We start from the raw sequence: 17,333 nt of genomic DNA on the forward strand, positions 1-17,333 counted from the left end.
TCTTCAGGATTGGGGGGAGGAGATAGCTGCTTCTGGCTCCTTTGGTCTGTTGTCCTCACCTACATGGAAGGCAGAGCTGGCCAGTCTGTACCCACCCATTTTGCCCTTCATTCATTTAATCAAAATTCACTAGAACCTCCCCAGAGCCCCAGACACTTTGTAGCTGCTGGTGACATATCAGTTAACATGGAAATATTCCCTGCACTGCTGGAAGGCTGGGACCCAATGCTAACCTGGAAGGAGAGCTAAGTTAGAGGAGAGGGGACCCAAACTAGCCTCAGGACTTAAGACTGCCTTGGGAAGGAGAAACTTGGGTCAAGTTCTGTAGGATGGGTGGGCCTTGGCCAGGATTCTTGATAGGGAAGATCTTTCCAGATGCAAGAAAACTTTTTAAAGGCAGGATGCAACTTGCATGAGGATGTGACAGGCCAGTCACCAGTGTATAGACTTCCACATTTTTCTTCCATCATAGTACAAAACCCTGATGTCACCTCTTAGCCACCATGGCTTTGAGGGCATAATCAGATGCCACAGCAAGTTATCCACCTTTGCCCCTCAGTGACCCCAGCCTGGGCTTTGGACAGTGTGAATACCTGTGCAACCCTCTGTGCTTAGGTCCAGCATGAGTCTCCTTTTGGGTCAAATCCATTCAAACAAGGAGGAAATAATTTCCTGGTGAGCTGCCTGTTTTGTTATGTGTGGCAGCCACTGTATCTAACTTAGATACAATCTAAACTCCCAACCCAATGCAGGACAGGGCATGGCAAAATATCTCAGTTTAGGGGGCAGTGGGACTTGGACCCAGGAAGGGAGCAGGCAGATGAGGGGGCAGAGCTGGGCCTACTTGGAGAACAGGTGGGGTCTATGGAGCTATACTCTGATGCCCTGATGCTCAAGGGAGATTAGGGGTGTGAACTAGGTTTGAGTCATTTGATCTATTTATTAATTGGAGAATTAAGGAAGTTCTTGCAGCTAAAATGAGTTGAGTGAGAAGTAAAGAAATTACAGATCCGACCTGAGATAACCAATACTGAAGGGAAGGCAGGAGAAGAGGAACCTCACAAGAGAAAAGAGAAGGGAAGGGAGGGGTGGCGGTACTGGGGAGGGGAGACAGAGAGAGAGGAGGGAAGGAGAGAGGAAGAAAAAGAAATACAGGTATCCTCCATTTTTTCAAAGTTCATACTGGGCCACTTTGTTTTCACAAAAGAGTTACATTAGTACCATTTTCACTAACCAAAAGAAATCCGAAGAGGATTTTTGCTTTTACGAAAAAAGGTGAAAAGCAAAAATAGCGTTCAGTGTTGGTTTTGCAGCGAGTCATCATAGAGGTACCATGCACCCTGGGCACTGCTAAGCTCCTTCCCCTGGGAACTCCACTCAGCATGAACCCACCACAGCTTTGACCAGTGTCTGTGAGCATCTGTGCTTTATCTCGGTATATTTTATGCATCCATTAACGAAATGTGTCCTAAGGTATCAGAAAAGCCTCAGAGACATTATTTTGGGGGTCTGGGAATGCTCAAAATTTTTTTTCATATAAGTGAAAGGTAATTGTTTCTTTGCTTTACCCCATTGCAGTTTACCGAAGTTTTCATAGAACGCTTTGCTTTCCGGATAGCAGGGGAAACCTGTAGCTGGAAGGGAGGATGCAAATAGCTAAGGGAAGTGGTCCAGGCTGCAGAGAAGTCATGTAGCTAAGGAAAAGGGAGCGTTCCCTGGATTTAGAAACACATGGGTCATCCACAACCTGGGAAAGGCCATTCGTTTGTTTTAGCGGTGGCAGTGGGCCGACGTGTGAACAGCAGTTAATCTGTGAGGGAGAAGGGAGACAGGGCCATAACCAAAGGAAGTCATGGATTTGGGACAGTTTTTGTTATTTGTTTTTAATATTGTATGGACTTGGATATGTTAAAATGCTATTGGGGGACAGAAAAAAGAGATGAGGGGAGACTGGCGTAATCGGAGTCAAGTCTGGAGTTTAGTTCATAGTAACAGACCAATGTCTTCAGTCCCTTAATTTTGACAGGCATGCCCCTGTAATGTAAGATGTTAGCATCAGGGAAAGCGGGGTGAAGGGTATGCGGGAACTCTCTGTGCTATTTCTGCAACTTTCCTGGAAATCTAAACCAATTTCAAAACAAAAGTTTATTTTGAAAATGAGCTATTGGGAAGTTGCCTCTAATAAGAGACCAAGAAGAGAGAAAGGAGCAAGACCAGTAGGAAGGCAGGGCCACGAGCAGACAGAGGAGGGAGGTCTGGGCAGAGGGACAAGTGCATTTATAGAAGTGGGAAGTTCAAGGCCATCTCTAGATGGCATCTTTCTCTGACAAAGGAAAGGTCCTATTGTTGGCTAAATTGAGGGAGGAAGGAAATGGAAGATTTAAACAGTGGAGATTCTTTTAAAAGCCACAGAATATAATGGGACAGAAAGAATGCCTTGGGCAATGTGGAGAATATCTGAGTGCCATGGGTGGCTTTTAGGAACTTTATTGTTTGCCGATTACTGATACTCTATTCTGCCACTTAAGAATATTCAGGCATTGGTTGTAGAGACCACAGTCCAAGGTGCTGCTGTCAGATTGTCGACTGACTCAATTCTAATGAAAAAGTTCACTGAAAGTAGCTTTTAGAGAAAAGCAGCATTATTTACATTAGCCATACGATGGGAGCAGCCCAAGAGCCCATCAATCGATGAATGGATAAAGAAGATGTGGTCTATATACACAATGGAATGTTACTCAACCATAAAAAGGAATGAGATCTTGCCATTTGCAACGACATGGATGAACCTAGAGGGTACTATGCTAAGTGAAACAAGTTAGTCAGAGAAAGACAAATACCATATGGTTTTACTCATATATGGAATTTAAGAAATTTAAGAAACAAAACAAATGAGCAAAGAAAAAGAAAAAGAGAGAGACAAACCAAGAAACAGACTGTTAACTATAGAGAACAAACTGGTAGTTACCAGGGGGGAGGTGGAGGGGGATAGGGGAAATGGGAGATGGGGATGAAAAAGTACATTTATCATGATGATGAAAAAATAAAATAAAACGATAAAAAATAAATATAGTCAATTATAGATTGACTAATGTCTAATGAGGGTGAGCTAAACTTTCAATTGTCTGGATTCATAGTAACTGGTACAGAGTGCATCTATTAAACTTCACTAAAACTGTGGGTTTGAGGAAAGTTAAATTAATGCTCATCATCCCTTGCTTTCCTCTTTGGCTCTGAGCAATTCTGACCCAACCACACTTAGAGGGACCCCCCGCCGCCCAACCTCCCCAACATCCTACCCAGGCAGTGTTAGTCACTTTCTTCACTGAACACCAACATTTATATGCTTCAATGAGAAGTCACATTATCTCATTGCATTGCAATCACATGTTTATTTAATACTTTGTAGGTAGAATAAAATAAATACATCATACCTTTCAAAAGCTCAATATAAAAGCACTTCCTTATAAAAGTTACTAGAAGTGGTGCCTGGAGAGTTTGTTACCCATGTAGCTTAAAACCATATCCTTACACCCTAGTAAAGTAGAATTGGAAATCTTTGGCTTAATATTCCTTTTTTTTCCCTCTCTCTCTCTTCTTATAGAATAGAATATGTGTATACTAGTGGGACCCTAAATTTTAACATTTAAAAAATTTAGGTCATACTTCCAGTTCATTTTAGTATGTTAATGATCATGTGGTGGCTATCATGCCCAGATTAAGCAGGAAATACTGGAGGAAAATGCAGATAAAGACAGCATTGCACAGAGACCCTAAAATTAATTCAATATGCAGAATGAAAGTTGTTGAATTGCACTTTCCAAAACCACTGTTACTTACCAAAAAGGAGCCAGTATGATTTCAATCCAGCCAGTGGCTAGATCAATAGGGCTCCCAGGACAGGGGGATACATAGATCCTTATTTCTCCCTGTACAATTCTTAAGAGTGCTTTTCCTGTGAGAGTACTTGCAACAAGCCTACAGTCTGGTCAAAGGAGAACAGTAGAAACAGGAAGTGGAGATTCTGGCTTGCCCGGAAGCGGGGGCAAGGAACAGGTGTATTTGAGAGCCTCTACCCACAGAGAGAAAGAGGGGCAGCAAGACTGAGTAGCAGATTGGAGACTGTGTGCGAGTGGTAAGTGACTTGAGTTTTAGCTGTGAGATGTTCTTTCCTAGAGCTTGTCTGTCACAGCTAATAGGAAAGGTCAACAAAAAAGAGCCAGCTAGAGAGTCCCAAGAAGGTAACACAGGACTCTCCCCAACTGTCCACCCAGCTGTCACTGACAAGTGATGTCTGGCACCTGCTCCCGAAGCTCATCCCAAGTATGATCAACAAGAGAGGATGAAGAGGCCTATTCCATTGCCTAAAGCTAAGGGGGCCTGTGACTCTCTCTTGCCTTTGGTGAGGTTTGATCACTTGACTACTCTGTTTTTAGGTTGAGGTGTGTATTATGTATACCTGTATAGATAATGTGTACATATAATCAGCTGGATCAGTTTTAGTTTGAGTGTTTTTAAATAGGATTTATTCTTTTCAGTTGAGAGACAATATGCTTTTTTTTTTGAGAGAGAGAGAGAGAGAGTATGCTTACGTGAGTTGGGGGAAGAGGGTGGTGTAGAGGGAGAGGGAGAGAGAGAATCTCAAGCAGACTCCCCATTGAGCATGGAGCCTGACTCGGGGCTCCATCTCACGACCCTGAGATCATGACCTCAGCCAAAATCAAGAGTCGGACTGTCAACCAACTGAGCCACCCAGGCGCCCCTGGATATGCTTTTTATCCTGCAATTAGAGAAAAATCCCAAGAGGCTAAGGAGAAATTGGCTCATCTCATCCAAGTGAAAAGTAAATGGAAGAACAACCAGCTGTAAATGGATCTTGTCATAATAATGTAGCATAAATGACCCTTGGCCAGTCCCTTCAGGAAGCTGATTTAAGCCATGGTAACCTTTGCATATGGTCTGCTCCAGTGCTGGGTCATGGCTGAGACCCCTTGGGAAAGTCACCATTCCCACTGTGGCTTCAGCAGGAAGGCCACCTGAGTCCTTCTCCATCGCAGACCTACTGCCATTATGAGGCTGCCATCAGCTTCCACTCCTAGTTCCTTCATGGCTTCTCCAGGGCAGAACTCTTTCTAGAGTTTGCTGAGCTCTCAGAAGCAGGGAGTTTCCTGGGACATGTCCAGAATGAAAGAGTTTCCAAGAAAGAGCAATCCAGGGCTCTGTCCTCCAAGAGAAGACTCCAAATGGAGTGACCTTAAGGAGGCCTTGCCACATGGACCAAAAGTCATTAACCCTACTCCACATTCAACAACTCTAGCACAGGAAGGTACTTGGTTTTGACCCTGCCTCATGAAGTGCTCCCACTAACATGGCCATTTCTGCCTTGATCCACTTTTGGGAGGATTCACATGAGGAGGAGAGGGCCTACATGTTCTCTTCCAGGATCTCACTTGGGCCAACCTTGGGGATGCAGATTCAGGTGTGGCAACTGGACCCTTTCTCTGTTAGCCTCCATCCACTTTGTCCCACCGTATCCTCTCCCTTGGGAAGGTCCCTGACTGGCTGGATTGCTAAAGTGCACTCTCTTTCTGGACCTATAACATTTTGCTTTGAAGGCACCTTGAGCTTTTTGGCTGACTGCAGAATTCACTGGTCTCTCTGAGGTCTTTCAGGTTGATACTAAAAATGAGTCATCAGACCCCTTTAGAGTCATCCTTAGAATAATTAAACATCAAGCTTGCAAGAACCTTTGAGAACATTAAAAGCTGATCGTCTCCTCCATCCCCCTATTTGTCGCTTAAATCACTTTCCAAGAGGTAGTGATTTGGCTTCTTTTATTTTTTTTATTTTTTAAAGATTTTATTTACTTATTTGAGAGAGAAAGAGAGAGAGTAACTGGGAGGGAGAGGGAGAGAGAATCTGAAGCAGACTCCGAGCTGAGCGCAGAGCCCCATGCAGGGCTTGATCCCACGACTGTGTGACCGTGACCTGAGCTGAAATCAAGAGTTGGACACTTAACAGACTGAGTGAGCCAGGCACCCCTGATCTGGCTTCTTTTGAACACAGTCAGTGGTGGCGACTTTTCTACCTTAAGAAGGCCCAATCCACTGATAGCTCTAATGTAAGTTCTGTTGTTATGGGAACCCAGTTTCAGTATATACTTGTTTCCATTTTAATGACAATGCACCTTCATCTTTATGGAGGACCATTTTAGCAACTGGCCCATTTGTCTCTGGTGAAGTGCATGTGTTAGGATTCCTGCACCCCACAGGAAATGACTGATTTCTCTAAGGCATTGGGTCAGAAAGACAGAACACTCCTTCTCGGCAGCTGGAGTCCAAAGCAGTCAACTCTGGGCTCTTTTTTGGCCCAATTTTCTGATCCAGTGAGCAGATGCCATCAGAGAGAGCATTTTGGTTTTTCCTGGCTCCGTCTGCTTGAAAGATTTAGTTTGAGATGCATGCACCTTGTCGTCACTTCCTTCTCTCGTGGTTGGAATAGTGTTGCCTATTTGCTGTTTTATAGATATTTCATGCATAGTGCAAGGAGACCTCTTAAACTTTGCCAGGGAAATCAGAGTCCAGGTGCCAGAATGTTCAAATAGCCTCTGTTTAAAATATGTGATATTTTGAGATGGATGCCTAGCATAGTTTTTGTGGAGTTCAGTGATTTTCTTCTGGGGGGGTGCCTACAGAAGAGCAGATTTTCCCAACTGGCTGTTTGGTTACAGAGACATGCCTGCTCCTTGTCAGAACAGGTGCCAGGGCATTCAGTTTATAGCTCTACTCCTAACTTGTTATTAGCTAAATGTTGTTATTTGCCAGGTTGTGACTATGTGTATCCTTGACTCAAGAGATGAGAACATCAGAATTTAACAGGTACTAAAGACTCTAAGGGGGTTATTTTAACGACAGAAGTTGCTAAAAATATGTCTGGAGGGGACAAAGTAAAGATAAACAGCCAAAACTAAGGGTGCTACCTACAATAACAAAAATATCATAAACTAGGTTGGCTTATAAAGAGCAGAAATTTATTGCTCACAATTCTGGAGGCTAGAAGTCCAAGATCAGGGTTGCAAAATACTGACTTCCCCTTGTGTCCTCACATGGCAGAAGGGGCAAGGGAACTTTCTTGGGCCTCTTTTATAAAGACACTAATCCTATTAATGAGGGCTCTGACCTAATCACCTCCCAAAGACCCGACCTCCTAATATCACCACCTTGGGGGTTAGGATTTTGGTGTATGAATAACAGAATAAGCAACAATACTTTTGAAAATAGTGTAAAGCACTTATTTTTAATGCAGACTATCAGGTAAACTGAGTAAGTCTTTTTAAAATAAGAACCCTGCCCAGAATAATGAGAACAGCATACTCTGGTAGGCTGAATCATGATCTGTACAGATGCCTACACCCTCATCCTAGAACCTGTGATTGTTAGTATATATGGCAAAAGGGACTTTGCAGCTATGTTTAAATGAGGGATTTTGAGAGGGAGAGATTATCCTGGATTATCTGGGTGAGCCCTAACTGTTATCTTGACAGTTCTATAAGAGGGAGACTGAGGGAGCTGTGACCATACAGAGGATGTGCAGACATGGGTGATATGCTTTGAAGATGGAGGGAGGGGTTACAAGCCAAGGAATACAGGTGACCCCTAAGAGCTAATAAGCAAGGAAATGGCTTTTCCTCCAGAGCTTCCAGAAGAAACCAGCCCTCCTGATACCTTGACTTTAGCCCAGTGAAACTGATTCCAGCTTCTGACCTCTACAGCTGGGAGATAATAAATTGGCATTGGTTTAAGCTACTAAGTGTGTGGTATAATTTGTTACAGCAGCAATAGGAAAACAATACACATACCTTCATGTACTTTTTTCTGGTGATCAGAGGAAAGTTAAAAATCTTGGAGCCTGATCAGAGAAAATTAATTACCAGAAAGACCAAATGGAAAATTCTAATCATGAACATAAGATGTGCTAAGTGAATTAAGAAACGTCTGCATGAGAAGACACTGTAAGATTGTTTAGTACCTTACACTGTAAGAGGAAGGTGTAAAGATGATACACATTTTGTGACAAAGCGAGACCAGAGAACAGTGGTAGAATCAGAGTATTTCAGAAGGAAAGTGATCTTGAAGGTCCAAATTCTTCAACTTTACCTTGAATGTCACTTTGTTCATCCTCCTGTACTGAGGATGAAAGAATTTGGACATGGAGAGCTTCAGGAAATAGTCCAAAGTTACACAACCAGGCCACTGTGAGCTGGGACCACACTTCTGCTTCCTGACTCCACATCCCTCCAGGGACTTCGTTCCTGATCCATGACATTTGAAAGTTTGCAAATAACCTATAATGAAAGGAAAAATGCTATAGATGAGTCAGTGCACAGTGCTCGGTAATAGTCACCACGTCTTCATTATTCTTGTCTTCATTATAACTGTTATTGGATCTGAAAAAGGGAGTGGCAGGACATTATTGCCCTTTGCAAATGCTACTAAATCAGGGTATGAAGTTGGGCTGTTAGGGGAAAAGTGAATAGCAAAGAATTTTGAAATATTCTTCAAATTTAGACATTTAAAAAAGCAGATTTACCGAGAGAAGACTTTTTTTTTAATCCAGTAGGCATAATAGCATTATTCTGAGAGATCTGGAAACTTGACATGTTTTTCCCATTCTCTTGACCTGAAATGTCTTTGGGGTAAAATATCTCCCAAGGTTTTGGCCCCCAAAATGTTAAAATTATTTAGAAATGTGGAAGAAAGAGAAGGAGAGGGAGGGAAGGAGGGGCAGAGCCAGAAGAAGAGGAGGAAGAAGAGGAGGAGAAGTAGAATCAGTGGCAGCAGAAGGAGAAGGAAAAGAAATGGAAGGAAACAACTTACAAAGAATGGTATGGCCCACTTTCTTTCTTCTCCTCCAGCAAACACAGGCACGTGCCCTGGGTCAGGCCCTGGGGAGGCATCCATGAGCAAAACTGCTGCAGCTTCTCTCCATTTACCTGCAATAAATCACAGACGTGGTAAGAGAAGCTAGACACTAAGTCCTTCCTTCCTCTCCCACCCCACCTCCTCCCTACCTTTTGCCAGGATCAGTATCTTCTGACTGGCTCTGGCTTTTTCCAGTTTGTTTAATCATTTTCTAAGTTTTTGAAAGAACTTCTTGAGTGAATTGTTGCTTAACATTAGCCTTGATGCTGTTTCATGTTTCATAGGCATAAGCATTATCTTCTCAGGAGCCCTGGACAGTCTTTCAGAATTTGTCATCTCTGATGGCAACTCTGCCCTTGCCTAGCCCTGGAGTGAAAAAGCAGAAGGAACCCTGGGCGAGTTTAACCGGCTCGATTAATGTCTGATCCCTCTCTATTTCTAGCTGTGTGAACTTGGGCAAGTTATTGAATATCCCTAAGCCTAGGGCTTGGGATTTGAGGAGGGCCCATAAAATAGCACTCCTCTTTTCTGCCTGAGTTTTTTTTTTCTTAACTTTATTTATTAATTTATTTCCTAGAGAGAGAGAGAAAGTGGGGGAAGGTGCAGAGGGAGAGGGAGAGAGAGAATCTCAGGCAGACTCTGTGCTGAGCAGTGAGCCCAACATGGGCCTCAATTCCATGACCCCGAGATCATGACCTGAGCCGAAATCAAGAGTTGGATGGTCTGGGATGCCTGGGTGGCTCAGTCGTTAAGCGTCTGCCTTCGGCTCAGGTCATGATCCCAGGGTCCTGGGATCGAGCCCCGCATCGGGCTCCCTGCTCTGCGGGAAGCCTGCTTCTCCCTCTCCCTCTGCACCTGCTTGTGCTCTCCCTCTCTCACTGTGTCTCTCTCTGTCAAATAAATAAATAAAAATCTTTATAAAAAAAAAAAGAGTTGGATGCTCAATGGACTGAGCCACCCAGGTGCCCCTCTGCCTGAGTTTTGATCAGTTGAGAATTGAAACAAAGTGGTAAAGCAGATGGGTGTCAAAGCAACACCTAAGTTCTGGATAAAGATGATACAGGATTATTTGGCTTATATCTTCGGGCTGGGAGACTGTCTGGTATTGAATCTCAGAATGTGTCTACTTACCCACAACCCATCACAGCAGCGCTGGACCCAGCCAGCCTCCTCCCCCTGAGACAGAGCCTGCTCCTGGGCAAGAAGGGTAAAACCTGTGCTTAGGCACATCAGTCCTCAGGAAAGAGAAGGAAGAAGGGGCGGATCCAGACAGGCCTAGTGTCTCTTCCCTGCCTCTCAATTAGCCTGAATCACCTCTCCTCCGCATGGCCAGGTGAGGGATGGGGCGTAGGGGGAAGGGGTATTCACAAACCAGGAGAGTAACCATTGTAGTTTCCTGCACATAGAAGGAAGCAGAAGTCCACAGAAATCTAATACCTGAGTTTCTCATCTTTAAAATGAGGTTAATACTCATCTCCCAGGGATATGATGACCATGAGGCACCTAGGAAATACTCCCTATTGAAGTACCTGAAAAATTGTCACCTGCCTGTGTCCCTTCCCCACTCCCTCTGCTCTCCCTGTTTTCCTTCAATCCCTCTCTTTCTTCCTCTCTGTTTAGAGGAAGTTATTTGAGAAAAGAATTTTTCCTATTTATTTTAACTCCCTGGAAATTTTTACTCCAAATTTATTTCTGCTCTAGCAATAGTACCATTTTCTCTTAACTGGCTTTCCCTAGCAAGTCACAAGAAAGGGGTGTGTGTGTGTGTGTGTGTGTTTAGCCAAATGTGATCTGTTAAGTTAAGGTTCTCCTCTTGTAATACTACTGATAATTATTTTTTTAAAGATTTTATTTATTTATTTGAAAGAGAGAGAGAGCACGAGCTGGGGGGTGGGAAGGGGCAGAGGGAGAGGGAGAAGCAGACTCTCTGCTGAGCAGGAACATGGGGCTCCATCTCAGGACTCTGGGATCATGACCTGAGCCGAAGGCAGATGCTTAACTGACTGAGCCACCCAGACACCCTGATAATTATTTTATTTAATTTTATTTTTATTTAATTTTATTTTTTTAAAGATTTTTCTTTATTTGACAGAGAGATAGGGAGAGCAGGAACACAAGCAGGGGGAGTGGGAGAGGGAGAAGCAGGCTTCTGGGCGAGCAGGGAGCCCGATGCGGGGCTCGATCCCAGGACCCTGGGATCGTGACCTGAGCCAAAGGCAGACGCTTAACAACTGAGCCACCCAGCCGTCCCCTGATAATTATTTTATTTAAGGTGTAACATGGAAATCATCTGAGAATTAATGTTGTATAAAACTTCTAATAAATTAGAGATAGAATTTTGAGGCATCAAAACCAAATTTTACTAAGAAAGAAGGATGGTACCATGCTGAGATGCTCATATGTGATCCACAGTGAGTATGAGTTCACGAAAGTAAAATCCAAGGGAAGATAAAATGGTGAGGCACTAAGCTTTGGGGCAAAGCTTTTCAAGATGGGATTTACAAATCCTCTATATTTTGCCAGAATAAATACTTCTGAATGTTTTCTTGCTTTGTGTCCCCTGAATGTCTCCTGTTTTTGGTATCGTGGGTTTTGTAGCACAGATGCAGGTATAAACAGATGTGTTGTTCTGGCCTCTGGAGACTATGAGCTCTGTATTCAGGCTTAGTTCTGAAACTAGTGTGCAATCGACCAAATGTCACATTTTAAGACTGGGAACTCACATATGAAAATGAATATCATGATAACCACTAATTAAATGGTAAAAACAATTTTTTTTTAACCATAAACCTGCATAATCCAATCACTGAGGACTGGTGCTGCTGAACATTAAGGCAGATGCAGCAACTGGTTCCCAGCAAACCAGCCACACGAGTTCCTGGCATGGTATCTTGCTCTCTGTTTAAAAGCATCACTTAAAAGAAAAAAATGGTTCAACTGTCTACCTTTGTAGGCTTAGCTGGCTTTTGCATAGTCATCAAGCAATCCAGTGCCTCTTTGAGACACTGTGCTTTTGTATTTCGCAAACAAGCCACATCTGGAATCTCTTGCCGAGCTGCACAGGGTCCCATGGGAGCAGGTTAAGCTTGGGAGGGCCACGATCCAGATCTACGTGGTTGCCAGCTCTTCATTTTCGAAACAAATGACACATTCTAGTTGAAATCATTGCCTTGAAAACCAGATACCTGATAAAGTAGCTTACCAGAAATTGCAGTGCAATTCTAGTTTTCATTATCCTGATAGAGCTTTCTGTTCACAAGTGGCCACATATTTAGTGGTCAGTTTGTTTGTTTATTAATTTATTTATAAAAATGTATACAGTTTAAGTTAGTAAGTAGTTATGCCTACTATGTGCCGGCATTATTCTAGGTCCTGGGGATAGAGTATTGAACAGGACATAAGAAGGTCCTTGTTCTCGTGGAACTTAAGAGCCTTCAGGTGTAGAAAACAGTCAATGAACCATGAATTACACACACACACACACACACACACACACACACACAATGCTTGCCATGTGTCAAGCTCCCAATAACCTTATGAGGTAGCTACCATCATCATCTGCACTTGATAGAGGAGAGAATGGAGGTCCTTGCCACTCAAGGGCTCACACAGGTAGTAAGGAACTTGAACACAGGTGTGGTGGAGCTTCAGACTCCCATTTTCTTCACCTCACATGGAAAATTGAAATATGGTGAGGCAAGAGCCCCTGAGTGGCCCTTTTGGATTGAGAGGTCTTAGCAGGCTTCTCCACCTGAGGAGCTGACCTGTCAGCGGAGGTCTGAATAACAAGAAGTCAGCTGTGCAAAGCCCTGAGCACAGAACAGCATGTGCAAAGGCCCTAAGGCACTAACAGCTCAGCACGATGGAGCACCAAGAAGGTGGCCCAGTGTGGCTAGCAAGTCGGAGGGAAAGAACACAAGATGAGGGGTTTATGCAAAGGCCAAAATCAGATAAGGCTTTGTAAGCCAAGAAAAGGAGCGTGAACATTTTTTTTAAAAAAATTGCTATGCCTCCCAAAATAAAATAAACTTGAAAATACAAAAACCTTTCATTTGTTGTTGGTTATTCATACAGTTTCTCTTCATGGCTAAGCACTATGAAGTCTGCACCAGTGAGAAAGGAAAAAAATGGACACACTGAAATAAGGCATTTTATTTATGTATTTATATATTTTTAATATTTTGTTTATTTATTTGAGAGAGAGAGTGCATAAGCAGGGGGAGGGGCAGAGGGAGAGAGAGAGAGCATCTCAAGCAGACTCCTCTCTGAGTGTGGAGCCTCATGCGGGGCTTGATCCCATGACCCTGAGATCATGAACTGAGCCAAAATCAAGAGTTGGATGCTTAACTGACTGAGCCACCCAGGTGCCCCTGAAATAAGGCATTTTAAAACCAACCCCTGGATCTTTCAAAATAAATACAGAAAGATGTCACAGAAGCCTGTGACGTCTGCTTCCACGTCATCTTACATAGTTATTATCTGAACATTCCCACCAGAGAATGGTTGGCATTCCTAGTGCACGGTGGAATGCCTCATAAGAGCAGTTGTTCTGTATCGTACACTCTCTGCTATCAGTTCTACGGCAGACGTTTTCTCACATTTGAATGTTTTTGAAATTGGTTTGCATCTTGCAATCAAGACGTGTATGTAGATGCCACCAAAATAACTGTCAGAGTCTTTTAGAAGTTGCAATTTCTGCAATCTTGCTGGGCAGTATGAAAATTGAGCTCTTCACAGTTTCAGCAGAAGCCAGAGTCGGTGAAATAGATCCTTCCGGTGTATGCATGGCTCCTTGGGAAGGAGTTAGACACTTAAAGATGTTCCGCCTTTTTCTTCATTACACTTTCGCTCTGTCTGATTCCTGCAAGTTAACTCAGTGTGAAGATGGTGTTCCTAAAATTAAAGCCTGGATTCCCTGCCTTCAACAGTCACTTGCCCTGTGTGCTTCACAGCCATCCATGGCCCCTTGGGATTGACCCTGTCCTTCCCCAGATGTGTCCCTCCCTTTGTTCTCTGAAGGATCCAGCCAATTATATGGAACTTCTGCTTCAAATACTTCACTCTCTTTTTCAAAATTAAAAGGCAAATAAGATGTCTTAAGTCTGGGGGGGAGCATCATTGCATAGAATGTAGCAGCAGGGGGTGCCTGGGTGGCTCAGTCGGTTGGGCGTCTGCCTTCAACTCAGGTCATGATCCCCGTGTCCTGGGATCAAGCCCCACATCAGTTCCCTGCTCAGCCTGGAGTCTGCTTCTACCTCTGTCCCTCCCCCCTGTCTGTGCTCTCTCTCTCTCCCCCTCTATAAGTAAATAAATAAAATCTTTAAAAAAAAAAGAATGTAGCAGCAGAATATTATACTAAATGCTTTTCTGTACTTTTCCATAGTCCTTATTTCTAGGCTGTGAGATAACCCACTCCGCCTACTCCTATTAGGTATCACTTATAACAACAAGTAGCATTTATAGTGTGCTTCTTAAGAGTCAAACACCATGTTAAGTTCTCTTCTTGTCTGCCTTGAGTAATTCCTACAACAGCCCTGGATGACTTTAGCATCTATCTCCATTTTATAGATCAACAAACTGAGTCTCAGACAGAATGAGTAACTTATCTTTGGTCACATATCCAGTCAATAGCAAAGCTGGGATTTGAATCTACACAATCTTATTCACCTAATGTTCTTGCCTTTCATCCCTGTTCCTAGAGATACTAAGAGAAAGAAGACTCACTGCCTCAAGGCTACTCTATCTAACACTTACCTAGAGCATCAACTAGACTGTAAACTCCTTGAGACAGAAATTATGGGTTATAGTTTTTCTGTGCCCTGCCCAGTGCCTGACACAAAATCTGTACAGGATAATTATTGGTGGATGGATTATCCCTGTCCAAGTATAGGAAAGGTTATCAGACTGACCTGAAAGTATTAGTTTGCCTACAAAAAATGAGCACCATTTTCCTTTCTTACTGGTGATCTGAGATTTATCTTCTAATATTTTATTTGACTATATGGCAGATTTGCAAAGTCTTGCTTACTCAACCAGAATAACTGAGGACTGTTTACTCAAGGGCTCTTTGCAAAAGGGTGGGCAGGGTTTCAAGGAATACAGTGAAGGGTCATGCAGTCCTCCAGAGCTAGAGGTTTGAAGGGGCTGTCATCACCCCTTTGCCTGAAAAGGCACCAGGGGAAGAGGGCAGGTGCTAGACTCCAGAGAGAGAGCTGAATGGAGAAGACGAGCTGGCAAGAGCCATGGCTGGCCGTTGAGGGAAGAAAACCACAGGGAAAGAGCAGACGGATGACCACTTTGGCCTCTTCTTTCTCCCGCCTCTGTCTCCACTGCTCCTCTTATTGGCTGAAGGTAACTGGAAGCCAAGGCACACGGGATCCCTTACTGCAGCTCTAAAGTCAGTCTTCTGGATGCAGATAAGGTGCAGAGAGCGAGAGTGCAGAAAGCAGGGCCTGTACCTATATATTCAAAACTGTGCTGATGACATAAGATAGCTCTCGCTTACTCCATTCAGTATTCATTCATTCAACAACCAGTTGTCGATAGTCTCCTATGTGCTAGGCAAAGTATATAAATTGAGCCAGATTCTTCTGGTCTTTAAAGTGCAACTTAAGAGAATTTTGGAAACATTAACTTTTCAAAGATGCTTGAGTCATATAATGCATCATCAATTCCGGGAACCTAACATGCAACTTTGAAGAAATTTATACGTGGGGAGTGTGGAATAACTGTAAAATTTTACACACACAGAACTCCGTCAGGGACCATTGAATCCTACCTCATGGAGAATTTTCTTTATGATTTTTAGATAATAATATTTTAGCATCATTTTTACCTTTTACCCTTTATATAATTTTTTTCCACTAAAAAACATGAGTTCTGAACTCATTAGGTGTTATTTTTCTTCAAAATAGACAAATAGATGGTATTAATCATTACTGTCTGGTTCACAGGTTGTTGCACATTAAAATGATTCCCTTTAAAGTGTGTTGGCCTAAATTAACACTTGTGATAATGATGAAGTAAAAATAAATAAGTGAATATAGTTGTGTAGAAGAATTAATAAATATTAGGGTAAAATTCAGGCTATTTATAAGTAATGCCCTTGTTTTTTTTGTTTTTTTGTTTTTTTGTTTTTTTTGTTTTTTTTTAAAGATTTTATTTATTTATTTGACAGAGAGATAGCGAGAGCAGGAACACAAGCAGGGGGAGTGGGAGAGGGAGAAGCAGGCTTCCTGCCGAGCAGGAAGCCCGATGTGGGACTCAATCCCAGGACCCTGGGATCATGACCTGAGCCGAAGGCAGACGCTTAACGACTGAGCCACCCAGGCGCCCTGCCCTTGTTTTTTTTGATTGTTACTTTGACAAATTGAATATCATAAGAAACTGTTACAAACAATTAGTTAGTCAATTACCTAGAACTACTGGCGACTTATAATGGAAGTGCTGTAGAGACACTGTATTAGCATTTCAACATTGCTTATGATTGCTATTATTTGCCCATTCCACTTCCTGTATAATAAAATCAGCATATTCTTTGCTGAATATTGTGGAGCTAGGGTCTGTTAGCACATATTCTGTGTTTACATCTTCCCTGAAAGCTGTTTAATGACACTCTGAAGGGAGAGCTGATAACTGAAGTTGATAGAATTTCAGACTAAAGGATATTGTTTGAAAAGCCTCAAAGGGCAACAGTCTCTTCAACAGGATGGCTGAGTTAGTTTCTGAAATGAACATTCTGCTTTGGACTGGGGTTCTGGGGATACAGGATATGCTCTTTGCTAGGTAACCAACTCTTGTGCCTAGAGCAAGTCTCTCATCTCTCTATATTTCTTCAGTTGTAAAATCATTACACTTTTAATGATCATCAGGTTTCTAAGGACCTAAAGTTCCATAAATTTCTGCTCACCAAACTATTAAGTCATCTTTGAATGTATTTTTTGAGTTCTCTAGGATAAAACATATTCAGAATGAATGCACATTAATCCATCCAACCTCCAAAGATAATGTCTACTGTGAATATTGACCAGAGTATGGAATTGATTACTCTAAGAGTCCATGGACTATTCATATATTCTCCTGTCACATTGGTGGCCTATCTTGTTAAGATAAGTAAGGTCTATATTCTATAAGGAAATGAGTGACAGTGCAGAGAGGGTGATGATACCTCTTGTGTGTTGAATTCTTGGCCTGTCTCAAAGCTGAGAAAACCAAAAGATAGATAGTGCGACATTTAATGACTATGGACTTATTGCTAATTATTAATCTGACTTCAAGTTGATAGAAATGGATATGTTTATCCAAATATCAGACTTCTATCAACCCCAGGCCACTGAGGGAAAAACGTCTGAGCATTCAGAATAGTTGCCAGCAAACCTCTGCATTAAGCTTTACACTTTATTTTGTCTGCCT

This window comes from Phoca vitulina, unplaced genomic scaffold (genome assembly GCF_004348235.1).
Source record: "Phoca vitulina isolate PV1807 unplaced genomic scaffold, GSC_HSeal_1.0 scaffold93, whole genome shotgun sequence".
Taxonomy (NCBI): domain Eukaryota; kingdom Metazoa; phylum Chordata; class Mammalia; order Carnivora; family Phocidae; genus Phoca; species Phoca vitulina.